Genomic DNA, 15,984 nt, shown 5'->3' with positions numbered 1-15,984 from the left:
AGAGAAGAGCACCAGAATTTCGGCAGATGCATCACAATATGGTTCAGGAGCAGTGCTGCTGCAGCAACATGAAGAGCAGTGGTTACCTGTTGCCTATGCATCACGAGCCTTGACGAGCGCCGAGTCCAGGTACGCTCAAATTGAAAAAGAGTTGTTAGCAAGCTTGTATGCATGTGAACGTTTCCATCAGTACGTTTATGGCAAGATGTTTGAAGTGGAAACTGATCCCAAACCACTGGTGTCAATTATGAACAAACCATTAAATGACTGTCCGGTACGTATACAACGAATGCTAATCAGGCTGCAAAAATACGACGTGCACATGATATACACTCAAGGAAAATACATGTACACAGCCGACACTCTGTCTAGGGCAGTAGACAGGAAAGAACAGCCAGACAGTAAGGAAAGCATAGAAATAGAGGCATACGAGGACATGGTTGTCACATCTCTGCCAGTGACTGAAGACAAAACACTGCAAATACAGAGAGAGACTATTGCAGATGAAACAATGACAGAACTCAAGAGTGCAATATTGAAAGGATGGCCTGACAATAAAAAGAATTGCCCTGTTAAAATACAAGATTACTGGAATTGTAGAGCAGAGCTCATGGTGGTGGATGACATCGTGATGAAAGGGAGCAAGCTTGTTATTCCTTCTTCTCTACGTAGACTGATGCTACAAAAGATACATGAAGGCCACCTTGGAGAGGTCAAGTGTAAGCGTAGAGCTAGGGAAGTAATGTACTGGCCAAGAATGAATCAAGATATTAGCCAGGTAACGGCATCATGTGAACTATGCCGCATCTACAGACCAAAACAACAAGCTGAGCCGCTGATGACTCATCCAGTGCCCCACAGACCCTACTACAAGGTTGGAACTGATCTGTTCGACTGGGATGGAAAGAGCTACATAGTGGTCACTGACTACTTCTCAAACTTTCCAAGTTGGAATGCTGCAGTCGACATCGAGCAAAACAGTGATCATCTATCTAAAGACTGTTTTTGCCAGACACGGTGTCCCGTGCGAGTTGTTTTCGGACAATGGGCCTCAGTTTTCTAGCGGGGAGTTTGCTGTTTTTGCCAAAGAATGGGGATTCAAGAACACCACGCCGAGCCCAACATATCCAAAATCAAATGGCTTGGCGGAGAGCTCTGTGAAGACTGTAAAAAACCTGTTGAAAAAGTCACAAACCAATGACAGCTTCCAAAAGAGTGTTCTGATCTACCGGAGCACACCCTTACAAAATGGACTGTCGCCAGCACAAATGCTGATGGGTAGGCGCATTCGATCTAACCTGCCAGTGTGTGAGGACTTGCTGACACCCAAAGGGGCATCCAGAATCAGAAAGTCGAAGGAGGGCCAGAAGGAGAAACAAGCGGCATGATCGGAAGGCGAAACACCTGCCTATGCTGAAGCCTGGAGACAATGTTCGTCTCAGGGACTGTTCCACAGGCACATGGCAGCAAACCGGACAGGTGCAGGAAGAAGTTGCTCCACGATCCTACAGAGTCCAGGTGGACAGTGGTCTGCTGTTGAGAAGGAACCGCATAGATCTTCAGCTGCAGCAGAGTCAGAGGGACACTGTGGCCCAGGAAGCCGTCCAGCAGGACACAGCTGGATCGGCAGAACCGGCTGGTAGTGGGCCTGATTGTGCTGACCATGGTTTGACAAAAGTGCAAGCATCACCACCTGCTGCAGGGTTGTCGAGACCAAAGAGACATGTTCAGCCACCTAAGAGGCTGATCGAGACCTGTTGAGCACTTTGTGGGTTGTTGGGAATTGTTGACATGTTCATAAGCTGTTCAGATGTTTAGATAATTTGCACTTTATTATTTTCTTCTTCAATCTAAAACAAAGTTTACGCAGAAAGTTGTTTACAAACAGTTACAATGCCAAGAAGTTAAAAAATTTAAAAAACATTAAAAAACATTTAATGTTAAAACATTTTTTTTATGTCTTCGCGTAAGGATAAATCTTTCTTTAAAGGGGGGAAGATGTGGTGTTATGTGTTTAATAGAAGGACAACTACATTACCCAGCATGCTCGGTAGCAGGCAAGGGGTACACGTGCTGGAACAAGTAAAGACGCTTGGCTTAGAAACACGTCTCGTCTCTTTGTCATATAAAATAACAAGACAACACACACAGGACCTGCCCAAAGGTTCCCGTTTCTGTCATCCTCGCAAAAACGGACTAAAAGGACGCTTCTCCGGGTCATCCAGCTCACGGTGTCCAGGCAGCTCACTTTCTCTGTCGGGTAGACGATCTTCCCACAGCGGGCGCACTGAGGGTTCATCCTCGGAACCTCCTCCGCGGTCTCCTCCGCTTCTTTAAAACAGATATAGCTGCCGTCGCCGGCAGCCGAGCGCCACAAGTTCCAGCAAACGTTTGACAACCAGCAGCGACGACAAAATGTCGAGATACAAGTCAGTAGGAGACAGACGGAGCCTCTGTGGACGCACGAAGGAGCCGCGTCCGGGCTGGAGACTCGCTGATGCTGCGCTGACAACCACCGTCAGTGACAAGCTAGCGAGAGTTAGCTCACGAGACCGGAAACTAGCGACAGGAACCGGAAGTAAACAAAGGAGCAGACAACTTTGCGTTCAAGTTTCATTCAAAATGCAAATAAAGAGTCAAATAACAAATACATTTAAACTTAACAGAAAATATAAAGACTCATCAACTTTATTTATACCCAAAATGTCATTACATAAACTTCCTCATGCAAATATTTCGACAGTATGATATTACACTATTAGAATTACACTAATGTATTTTTAACTTATGCCAAAATGTACATGTAAAAATGTTTTGATCCTCAGTCACATAACACAAAGCAGATAAACACATAAGGAAACACAGTAAAGTTTCAAATTTTAAAAAATATCAAATCTAAAATATATTCACAAAAATAAGCATAAAAATTAAATTGAGAATCAGTGACTGTGTACTTCGCAATCCCTTGCTTATTCTAAGATGATTCTTTTTCTTATTTTAATTATTCCATTTTTAGAATAGTTTATGGTTGAAGCCAGAACCTCTGAACGGAGGCAAAGCTTGACATGCAGAAAATGGGTGAGCTTCTTAATCACAGAAGAGGAATTTTAAAGTCTTGTTTAATGTGAAGAGGGATAAATAATTAAACTATTAGACTATTTCAGACACTTTCAGCCTCAGCTGTATCTTTTTTTTTATTTTATTTTTTTTTACAAAAAGCATCTTTACTCCTTGGCCCCATCTACTGTCTGTTGTGTGTCTAATTTGATCCAGCTGGCTGTGTTAGCTTTACCTGCGCAGAGGTTCCTGCTACAATCAGGAACAAACTCCACTTGTTTATTCTCACAGTCTGCTGATAAAATCTATTCTTGTTCTCCTAAAGCTGCAGAAAGCAGCAGTGGGCCTGACTTCATGCTACACCTACAAACCTGAGAATGGAGCCGAGCTTTATTGCTAAACAGGATTTTTTTGTCCATGCTAAATGGAAAGTGTTTGTCCTTTGGTGGTCCAACAGGACAACGATTTGGATGGATGGATGATTTGACGTTATTGATAATAAAAACAGCTGAAAATGGAAGCGGAGATGTTTCAGAGCACCAGAGTTCAGAAAGAGTTTCTAAATAAAATATGGTTTCAACCCCTTTAACATGATCAAATAGTCATAACAATGAACAAGTATCACTTGTCCTGTTATTTATACTTGAATTCGTTATGTTTAATACATTTCCGTGTGTACAACCACCTCCTCAGCAACGATGCCCAATTCAACGTGGCCTACTACTGCAACGTTCTAGTGGATTCAACAGGTCTCTGCTACTGATTACCACCCACCATCTTCAGATCGTCCTGCTCCATCAGCGTCAAATATTTCCCCTTTGACTGGCAGGACTGCACGCTCAAATTCACGTATGCACGGGCAGGATTTTTCATTGTTGTTTGAAACGCAGACAAACTCTGACATGATGTTTTAAACTGAGCTGAGTCAAGATTTTATAGAATCTAAACACATATGAGAGGAGAAAAAGGTGCAAAAATAAAATGCACGGTGCAGCTAAACTCTCCCAGTAGGAAAAAAGGCTTTTTAAATTCTGAACTGCATTTCCCATGTTGCCTTGCAGCTCTCTAACGTACAATGCCAAAGAGATCAGGTTGCTCCTGAAGGAAGAAAGAGTCAATGAAACCAAGTGTACGGTTGAATGGATCATTATTGATCCTGCAAGCTTTACAGGTAACCAAGTAAAGATTAATTTCCATTTATTTTTATTTTTTACTGCATACAGTCCTGGAGCTTGTGGGTGACTTTCAGTGTACTGGATGCTGTTGATACATGCAGAGAAGTTGTTTTCCCCAGAGCCTGAGCCTTCAGACTGGCTGCAGCTCCAACCAGACTGACAGTCATAACTTCATCACTTGTGTCTGAACTCTGGCTTTGACCAACAGAGAATGGTGAGTGGGAGATCATCCACCGACCCGCCAAGAGAAACACCTACAAACACATTCCCATGGAGAGCAACAAGCATCAGGACATCACCTTCTACCTGGTCATCAGACGCAAACCTCTCTTCTACGTGGTCAACATCATCATCCCCTGCGTGCTCATCTCCTTCCTGGCCTCGCTGGTCTACTACCTGCCCGCAGACAGTCAGTGCAGAGTCACAGATCGTACTGAAGCCAGCGTCAGGCAGATTAACAGTCTGGGACCTTTTCAGAATCACAACTACATGAACTGAGTTAACCTTCAACAGCACCCAAAGAATCAGACATTATAGCTGAATATCACGTCAGCACGGGACAACACAGCTAATAAAGCAGCAAACATCGGTAGTGGGCGGAGCTGAGGGGCCGCCATTAATCGAGAAACATTAATTAGCTCCCCAACAGATTTTTGAATATATTTTTAAAAGGATAATAAAAATGTGTGTGAATGTGTGTAGGTGGTGAGAAGATGACACTGTCCATCTTGGTGCTGCTCGCTCAGTCTGTCTTCCTACTCTTGATCTCTCAAAGGCTCCAGAAACATCCACGTCTGTTCCTCTTATTGTGAAGTAGGTAAACGCACCATTTACTCCACATCACTTTAACTCTGAATCAGATATATTCTGCTTCTCCAAACTATATATACATTAGGGCTGCAGAACCAGGTGACAACCGGCTGAGATTTAAAAAATGGAAAACACCTGAGTGTGTTTGTGTGTTGAAGATATTTGATGTTCATCATGGTGGTGGTGACGGTGGTGGTGCTGAACTGTGTGGTCGTCCTCAACCTCCACTTCAGGACGCCGAGCACACACGTCATGTCTGAGTGGACCAAACAGGTAAGACACACACATCCTGTTGTCCCTTTGTTGAACAGATGAACATCAGGATATATGAACATACGACTTAATAACATATGAACGAGAATATAGAGGATATATGAACATGTGACTTAATAACATATGAAAGAGGATATATGAACATGTGACTTAATAACATATGAAAGAGGATATATGAACATATGACTTAATAACATATGAAAGAGGATATATGAACCTGTGACTTAATAACGTATGAAAGAGGATATATGAACATGTGACTTAATAACATATGAAAGAGGATATATGAACATGTGACTTAATCACATATGAAAGAGGATATATGAACATGTGACTTAATAACATATGAAAGAGGATATATGAACATGTGACTTAATAACATATGAAAGAGGATATATGAACATGTGACTTAATAACATATGAAAGAGGATATATGAACATGTGACTTAATAACATATGAAAGAGGATATATGAATATATGACTTAATAACATATGAAAGAGGATATATGAACATGTGACTTAATAACATATGAAAGAGGATATATGAACATGTGACTTAATAACATATGAAAGAGGATATATGAACATGTGACTTAATAACATATGAAAGAGGATATAGGAACATGTGACTTAATCACATATGAAAGAGGATATATGAACATGTGACTTAATAACATATGAAAGAGGATATATGAACATGTGACTTAATAACATATGAAAGAGGATATATGAACATGTGATTTAATAACATGAAAGAGGATATATGAACATGTGACTTAATAACATATGAAAGAGGATATATGAACATGTGACTTAATCACATATGAAAGAGGATATATGAACATGTGACTTAATAACATATGAAAGAGGATATATGAACATGTGACTTAATAACATATGAAAGAGGATATATGAACATGTGACTTAATAACATATGAAAGAGGATATATGAACATGTGACTTAATAACATATGAAAGAGGATATATGAACATGTGACTTAATAACATATGAAAGAGGATATATGAACATGTGACTTAATAACATATGAAAGAGGATATAGGAACATGTGACTTAATCACATATGAAAGAGGATATATGAACATGTGACTTAATAACATATGAAAGAGGATATATGAACATGTGACTTAATAACATATGAAAGAGGATATATGAACATGTGATTTAATAACATGAAAGAGGATGTATGAACATGTGACTTAATAACATATGAAAGAGGATATATGAACATGTGAGTTAATAACATATGAAAGAGGATATATGAACATGTGACTTAATAACATATGAAAGAGGATATATGAACATGTGATTTAATAACATGAAAGAGGATATATGAACATGTGACTTAATAACATATGAAAGAGGATATATGAACATGTGAGTTAATAACATATGAAAGAGGATATATGAACATGTGACTTAATAACATATGAAAGAGGATATATGAACATGTGACTTAATAACATATGAAAGAGGATATATGAACATGTGAGTTAATAACATATGAAAGAGGATATATGAACATGTGGTTTTCCCACTATAACACACAGACATACACACATCAGTATCAGTGTTCCAAATCCTGTTTTCTTTTTCTGCCAGCTCTTCCTCCAGCGATTACCCCGCATCTTGCGCATGTCCCGCCCTGCTGAGGCAGAGCCGTACTGGGATGGAGCGTTACCGCGGCGATCCAGCCCAGTGGGCTGCATTTCCTCGGCTGAGGAGTACGACAGTGTGAAGTCCCGCAGTGAGCTGATGTTTGAGAAACAGTCTGGGAGACACGGACTGGTGACCCGAGTCACACACGCTGCCAGGACGTTTCCAGAAACATTTAAACACATGAGATATAGAAGCATCAGTAGCTTCATTTGAGTTCTGAGCTTTGGTGTCTGTGTGGAGCTGTGAAACCACAAGAAGAGGGAGGAGCCATCAGCTGTACACAGAGATCAAGCCGGCTGTGGATGGAGCCACTACATCATTAAACACATGCGCAACAAGAACAACTACAATGAGCTCAGAGGGTTCAAACAGAGTCCTCAACCCAAAGTCTGATTTAAAAAGATCAAAAGTGGCGTAAATGTCTGGTCCTGACAGCAGAAGGATAACTGGAGCGGCATCGCTCGTACAGTAGACCGACTCTGCCTCTTCCTGGTTACCCCGGTGATGACCTTTGGCACCGTAATCATCTTTCTGAGGGGAATCTGTAACCAACCTCCTCATCTGCCCTTCAAAGGAGCCCCGCATGACTCCAGAGAGGAGAACCCACGCCTGCTGTGATGCACACACACAGCCAGGGCTTTTTCCATCGCCATCATTTCTCTGGGGGAAATGTTGCATTTCTTTATCTTAATAACAACAAATCTTTAGTCTGTTCTATAGGAGCTCCATATGTTTAGGGTCAAAGACTTCTTAGATTGTGTTCATTGCTGGCACATAAAGAAAAATGCTTTGATTTTACTAAAGTGACACAAACCCATCTCAACACTGTTTTTTATATCCTCTATATTATTGTGCGTAGTCTGTGTAACTGTTGTGCTTTATTTCTGCTGGCTTCTTTTATGGGATGTAAACCAGCCTGACATAATACCAGTTGAGTACTTTATTTTATGTTGCCAAAGGTTTAAAAACAGCCTGACAGAATAAGAAATTGTGAAAATTTAGAGGATGAATTATACCTGGTGGGATCTGATCTTGAATGGCAAATTTTAGAGTATTTTATAGGGAAGTGAAATAATGTTTGGATCTCTTATCAGGCAAAGAGAAAGTTGTTAAGAACTGCTCTAAAAACACCACCTCAGGGGGACTATATCCAAATCTCTCCCATTTACTGATGGGACGTTGAAACGTCAATACGCGGATTCATACATTTAGAACTGGACGTTGCACCAGAACTGGAAGCGCGGACTGATACATTTTTAACAGCGGTCCTGCTTCAGCCCTCCGGGGCTTAATAACAAAATACGAAAAATACGAAAATTTTAATTTTGGAAACATTGTTGTCGGTTGTTCGACTTTCGCAAAATTGCTAAATACGCGCTAGCATGCATGTTTTAAGCTATGGTAGCGGTATGTTTTACCATGCCCGCGCCCTATAATGCGGAGCGCCTGATGTATGTGTTAAATACAGAAATAGCACCCGTAACTGAGGCTGCACCTTTTAATACGGTGCGCCCTTTGGTCGCGAACATACGGTATATAGAACATAGGGCACGTTTGTGCGTGATATCACTCCGCGTCTGCGCAACGACCACAACCTCCTATCTTTAGTATTGCTGCGCCAACTGGTGGTCTTTTGGGTTGAGGATAACGGTGATCTATATGTACCTATATGTAGCTATAGCGTCATTGGCCTCCACTCCAGCCGCTCCTGGTAGTTCCTCAAAAACACTGAGTTTCTAGTGGATGCACAATCTGTGGAAGCCAACATAGAAACTTCTGAAGAGCCAAAGTTCTTGCAACAAAAATATAGTCCCCAATTAGCTTGTTTTGTTATCACACGACCCCGTCCCCATTATCTTAAGAGAATATAAAAGAATGAGTGGAGACAGAAGAGAGAATGAGACGTTTTTGGCGCGTGTCACTCTTGATTTAGTGTTTATTTTTGCAGTAAACTTAAAGGAGGCCTTTTCACTTTATGTTTGATTAAATTTAAGCTGATATTCCATTCTTGACATCTTTAAATTTACAGTATTCATGGGAATTTTATTTGGTCATTTTGCTTCTTCTTATTTCCTATTTCCCACATTTATTCATAGTTTTTATTACGGTAGATTGCAATAAATCCTATAACATTTACCAGATTGACTAAAGTCAAATGACCTGCGGTTCCCACCGATAGCCGTCATTCTGATGGGTTTTTGCTGGCTGCAGCTGAAATATTCCAATGCTCCATGTCACAGAGACAGTAAATACTAAACCCTAAAGATTCTGAAGGCATGATGTGAATAGTAACGTATAATACAGACATTTGAAGAGACAATTAAGAGAATGTTTTCATGCTTATAAGAGTGGCCGAGGAGCCATTTAGAACTTTATAAAGATGCATTGTGTGATACCAGGAACTAATTTAACTTCAAGGCGAAGCTGCTTCTGCTTTGTCGACCATCGACTGATCTCCTGAAAGTCCACCAGCGCTTTTTAAAAACTGAATTCTTCATCTATGGAGGGAGTAGATGGCAGATGTTTCCACAGATGTTCTTCACCAGTGGTCAGTGAGTGATGCAGCAGATGAGCGGGAGTTGACTGGCTTCAACCAGCTACTGTCTCAATGTCTCCAGCCCATAGTTTGGATTCTCTACGAGATCAGACAGCAGCTTCACTCCTGAATCCTGCAGCTGGTTCCCACTCAGGTCCAGTTCTCTGAGATGGGAGGGATTGGACCTCAGCGCCGAGGCCAGAGAGTCACAGCTGATCTCTGATAACCTGCAGCGCATTAATCTAAATAAAGAAGGGAAACTTTTATAAGGTTATAAGTGAAACCAGTATTAATCTGAAAGGTTAATCAAAGGCATGATCTGTAAATATTTAATTTAGTTACAGGTTAAAAAATGATAGTAATATGTAATTACCACAATTCCAACCTCTCAGGTTTGCACTGTTCCAAAGGAGAATATATATTGTTCTGGCCCTCACTCTTCCCAGGTTCTCCCACCTCTTTCCCTCCCATCTCATCATGGAGATCCATCTCACCTGTGGCTCATCTTTAAAGGCACAACCTGTCTTAGATGACTTCCTGTCTCCCTCACCATCTCCCTCCTCGTTGGCTGGTGTCTACCAGGCACCCTCACCTAGTTTTGTCTAATTTTGGTTACCATCTGTCGGCTTTTTCATTGTCCTTAAATCAATTTATCATGAATAAGTGGTCCCCGTGTGGCCCTCCCTCCTGAAGGAACTGGGCACAACACACACTCAGAAAGTGTGAGGACCCTCGAATGGAATAATGGACATTTTTGAGAATGGTGTTTACCTCAGAGTTTCCAGTCGGCAGTTTGGAAAGTGGAGAAAACCACAGAGCAGCTTCACTCCTGAATCCTTCAGCTGGTTGTGACTCAGGTCCAGTTCTCTGAGATGGGAGGGATTGGACCTCAGCGCCGAGGCCAGAGAGCCACAGCTGATCTCTGATAAGCTGCAGTATTCTAATCTGAAAAATGCAGGATGAGGTTATACGGTGCAGGTCTGCATGTTATCTGCGTCAGTACTAAACCTACGTTAGTTCTTAGTTGGGTCAGACCTGAATTCACGATATTACAAGGAATTTTTTTAATGTGGTGCATCACAGCAGTGTTGAGAACAGCCTCACTTCACCATCTTAGCAGCTGGTATATAGGTAGAAAAATGAAGACTGACCTGAGCCTCTCCAGTTTACAGTTTGGACTCTCCAGTCCAGAACAGAGCCGCTTCACTCCTGAATCCTGCAACATGTTGGAGCTCAGGTCCAGAACCCTCAGATGGGAGAGGTTGGACTTCAGAGCTGAGGCCACAGAATCACAGCTGGTCTCTGATAAACTGCACTCCCTTAGTCTAAAATAACAATTATTTTGAGAGAAGACAAATAAAAATCAACATGTACCAGAGCAAAACACAGCTTACAAGCAACAAACCTCTCGTCCTGCACCAGCTTATCTGCCGTATGTTCGTATTTTGGGTTCTTTCAGGGCGGTTGGACAAGATCTACACCGTATGTAAAGTGTGTGTAGGTCAAAATACCTTCCAGGTTTGTGAGACCACATTTCTCAATAGCACTCAACTCTTGTCAGGAGTTGGGACAAAGCGACCCACTCCTGATAGCTTGTGGGCGATGCTGCAGCGACCCTGCAATCCCTACACTCTCTGGTGAAACCAAATCAAAGGTTTTAGACACTGCTGGATGCTGGAAGGGTGGCTATAGTCTGGACGCATCGTTCCCCTGACTGCACATTTCTCCAACAATGATTGGCAGCTGGTGTCACTTGTTCTCCAGATGAGAGAAGGAAAGAGAGCCCCCCCACAGTGTGTTTGATTGCCCCACTGCAAGCTCAATGCTGCCAGAAAACATTGCAGGAGCATCAATTCCCCTCAGGGCATCAACAAGGACCTCAGGAAAAGGTGCAGCTGCCACCTACTAGAGACAAGCACACTGAGCTGAGATTCAAAGCCCTCTCCTCCCAAGAGAAGAGCTTGTTTGTTGGAGGCTCTTCTGGGCGATACCTGGTGCCACAGCTCCAGCTCAGCCCGTCTCTGGAGCTGAGGTGGAGCTTAGCAAGTTTCATGGTTCTCCACCACTTCCTCTCGCTGAGGACCTTCTCAGCTGGTGGTTTCTGCTCCACCTTCCAAGTTGAGCAGGTGATACTTCTGCATTCCTGCCACCAGTGTCTCTGCAGAAAGAGTCTTCTCTCCTGTTTTATATTAGATTGTATAAAATTAGGATTTTTGGTTGATGTCTTAGATGTTGTTGACTAAGAGCAGGTTTTTCTTTAATAACATAGAAAGATTGGATGAGAAGAGCAAATGTATTATTTTATGAGCTACTTCCACTACTATTATATACACATACTTCCATATTGTCTTAGATTGCAAGCTGCATTTATTGCATCGTTCATAGAAAGTCATATTTGTGAGGAGAAAAACTCAAATAAGGTCATTTTCTTTAATGATCATTACAACAGAAGGAGGCGATGAACAAACAGATTTATATAAAAATGTGTGAAAACTTCTGCATGGAAACCTTTTTAAAATGGTTGCATTGTGTAGAATCGGTGTAGAATCAACTTGTTGACTTCTGATTTGGACTCCAATGGAAGTGAGGTGCAACAATTGTGGATGCTGAAAGCTTCAGATCTTCATGAAGGTTTCTGTGGTTGGACTGACCTGCTGCCCCTTTAAGAGGGAGGCAGGTTTGGGCTTCTGGCTGGAATGAAGCCACCTAAGATGAGAATGACTGCAGGCTTTCGGTACCAAGGTTTAACAGGGGGCTCACTTCACACTTGGGCTTTTCTCTTTTTTGGGATGGCTTTTCTCAGGAGAGAAGGGGCATGGCACACTGCAGCAGCTTTCTTTTTGGGGTTTTCTAGTTTTCCTTCTGATCTTTAAAAGACAGGAAGAACCATTTTTGATTGGTCTGAATGTTTGGGCGGTTTTGTGGCCAGCCTAAAATAAAACAAGACAAATCTACAACTGATACTTCCTTTCTAGTCATTGATGACCATCCTCACATGGGACAGATTTCCACAACCAATTTAATACTGCAACTCTGTCCTGTGTGGTCTTTTTTCTGAGAACTGTAACACTACGTTTATAACAAAGATCAAACATGTAAACAGTTATTGTCTAACTAGTTACACCTGGGAAAGTACTGGATCATCTCTGACTGACCTGAGAGTCTCCAGCTCACAGAGAGGATCCTGGAGAGCACCACAGAGCAGCTTCACTCCTGGATCCTTCAGCTGGTTCTTACTCAGGTCCAGAACCCTCAGATGGGAGGGATTGGACCTCAGCGCCGAGGCCAGAGAGTCACAGCTGATCTCTGATAAACTGCAGCACCACAGCCTGGAAAAGGAATAAATGGGGCAAATAAAAACACATTTCTAAATCTGAAAATGAAGAGAAAAGCAGAAAATGTAAAGAAATTTAGAAAAGACCAACAGAGGCCTCCTGACCTGAGCGTCTCCAGTCTGCAGTTTGGATGCATCATTGCAGAAGACAGTAACTTTACTCCGGTATCTGTCAGGCTTTGGTTCCATCTTAAGCTCAGCTCCCGTAGATGAGAAGGGTTTGACGTCATTGCTGAGGCCACAACTTCCCAATGACTCGTTGAAAGAACACTATCAGACAGTCTGTTGTGCATGAAACAAAAATAGTGAGTCAAACTTTGGGATTTCTAATCAACTTATCTGAGAATCTACCTCAACACAAATGTAGCTCATTTCCTGGAAAAGCTAAATTCAACACCGTAGAGCAACAGTTTGAACGACCATCAGATCTGAAATGCAACTGAATTATTCTCAACATTTGTCTTATTTTAGAACAGCTCATAATTACTCAATATTTAAAATGATTACAGCAAATGGTTTAAAGAAACGTGCATCTTTTATCTGTCTATCGGCTCTTTGGATATTTTGCATTTCATCCAATGTGTACGATGGTGCGTCAAGTCTTAATTCAGCGATCCGATCGATGACATCAGAGTCTCTGGTTGCATCGATTGCCCTCAGCTTCTGTTCTATCTGCCTGTTTCCCTTCAAATCATTTTCACTGCACCTTTTGTTGCTAGTGATGAAGTTGCCACCTAACGGGTGTGGAAAGGCTCAAACAACTTTGTGGGTCACATAAAGGCTCCAAACGGAACCGCCACAAAGACCTAAAACACCTATTTAAACCAACGAGGCCGGCTGGTTTTACGTTGAACAAATGAAGCAAAATAGTCACGTGTCATTAGTTAAAATGTGTTTTTCTGTCGTTTGAATACGATATATACAAACAAACAAAAGTTATTTAATGACATGACAGTAATTTCATGATAGTAAGTTAATTTGTGGCTCCTATTATTCCTGCCTTATGTTGGTTTGTCTGGATTGACCTTTGAACTTATATCCAGCCAGTGTTGAACATTTCTGGATGAATTGTTGTTGTTTTTTATTTATGGACGCTGCAATGGAGATAAATAATTGAAGGAATGACCACTGGAGGGGGTATTGCTACCTGACATGATCCACTCGCTTGATTTAAACCCCGATGTCCGGCCCTAAAAATCTTACTTACTCGGCCTTCCTGCAGTTCCTCACAGCTGGAATCAGGCGACGTTGTCCCTCCACTGAGGTGTTGTACTGCCGCAGGTTCAGCTCATCCAGAACCTCCTCTGACATCTGCAGAAGGTAGGCCAGAGCTGAACAGTGGATCTCTGACAGTCTCCTCTCTGATATCTCCCCTGACTTCAGGAACTCTTGGATCTCCTGATGGACTGACTGATCCTTCATCTCCATCAGACAGTGGAAGATGTTGATGCTTCTGTCTGGGGAGACTTCATCACTGTTCAGCTCCTTCAGGTTGTTGAGGACCTTCTGGATGGTTTTTGGGTGGATGTTCCTCTGATCCAACAGTCCACCCAAGATCCTCTGATTGGACTCCAGAGAGAGACCATGAAGGAAGCGAACAAACAAGTCCAGGTGGCCATTTTCACTTTCAAGAGATTCCATTAGTGCTCTCCTGAGGAAGTCATCAAGAGATGTGATTGGTTCAGAATATTCTAGGAACTGATTTATAACCGCTGTGTCTTTCCTGGTGTAACGGTGGAACATGTAGACGGCAGCCAGAAACTCCTGAACGCTCAGATGAACAAAGCAGTAGACTGATTTCTGGAAGATCACACTCTCTCTCTTGAAGATCTCTGTACAAACTCCTGAGTACACCGACACCTCGGAGACGTCCAGTCCACATCGCTCCAGGTCTTCTGAGTAGAACATGATGTTTCCTTTCTCCAGGTGTTCAAACGCCAGCCGACCCAACTTCAGAAGGAGTTCTTTATCAGCCTCAGTCAGTTCCTCTGGTCTCTGCTTTCCTCCATACTTCTGCTTCTTCCTCTTCATCTGAATCCTCAGGAAGTGTGAGTAGAGGTCAGTCAGGGTTTTGGGCAGCTCTCCTCTCTGGTCTGTGGTCATCATGTCCTCCAGAACTATTGCAGTGATCCAGCAGAAAACTGGGATCAGACACATGATGTGGAGGCTCCTGGAGGCCTTGATGTGTGAGATGATTCTCTTGGACAGATCTTCATCACTGAACCTCCTCCTGAAGTACTCCCCCTTCTGGGAGTCAGTGAAGCCTCGTACTTCTGTGATCCTGTCAACACACGAGGGAGGAATCTGATGGGCTGCTGCAGGTCTGGAGGTGATCCAGATGAGAGCTGAGGGAAGCAGGTTCCCCTGGATGAGGTTCACCAGGAGCACGCCAACGGACGATACTTGTGTGACATCAGAGATGACCTGATGCTTGTTGAAATCCAGTGAAAATCTGCTTTCATCCAGGCCATCAAAGATGAACAGAAGTTTCCAGACAGTCAGATCTTCTGCTCTGATCTTCTGTAATGTTGGATGGAAAACATGAAGCAGTGAGAGAAGACTGTGCTGCTCATCTCTGATCAAGTTCAGCTCCCTGCATGAGAGCGGAAGCACCAGACTGATGTCTTGGTTCTCTAAACCTTCTGCCCAGTCCAGACTGAACTTCTGCACTGAGAAGGTTTTTCCAACGCCGGCGACACCGTTGGTCAGAACCACTCTGATGTGTCTCTGTTGCTCAGATAAGACTTTGAAGATGTCCTGGCACTTGATTGGAGTGTCCTGGATGTTCTTCTTGGAGGTTCTCTCAAGCTGTCTCACCTCATGTTGTGTGTCCACCTCCTCACTTTGTCCCTCAGTGATGTAGAGCTCTGTGTAGATCTTGTTCAGCAGGGTTCCACTTCCTGCTTCATGAGTTCCTTCAGTCACATGTTCACATCTTCTCTTCAGACTGATCTTATGACCTTCTATCACCTCCTGCAGATCACCTCCTGAACATAAGTAAACCAATGATTTCCATCTATAATAAATCATCAACACAACTACAAATTCATGACATCACAAATTAAATCTCATATTGAACAGTTTTACTTTGTTTGGGCTTCATTTCAGCATCTCCAGATC

General features: G+C 42.4%; 1 pseudogene; it reads left to right on the top strand.

Moving 5' to 3' along the window:
- Positions 1-3,628: 3,628 nt before the first annotated feature.
- Positions 3,629-7,564, top strand: LOC115247715 (acetylcholine receptor subunit delta-like; annotated as a pseudogene).
- Positions 7,565-15,984: the final 8,420 nt, after the last annotated feature.

Source organism: Takifugu rubripes, chromosome 21 (genome assembly GCF_901000725.2).
Source record: "Takifugu rubripes chromosome 21, fTakRub1.2, whole genome shotgun sequence".
NCBI lineage: Eukaryota > Metazoa > Chordata > Actinopteri > Tetraodontiformes > Tetraodontidae > Takifugu > Takifugu rubripes.
This window is presented reverse-complemented; position numbering and strand designations above follow the sequence as displayed.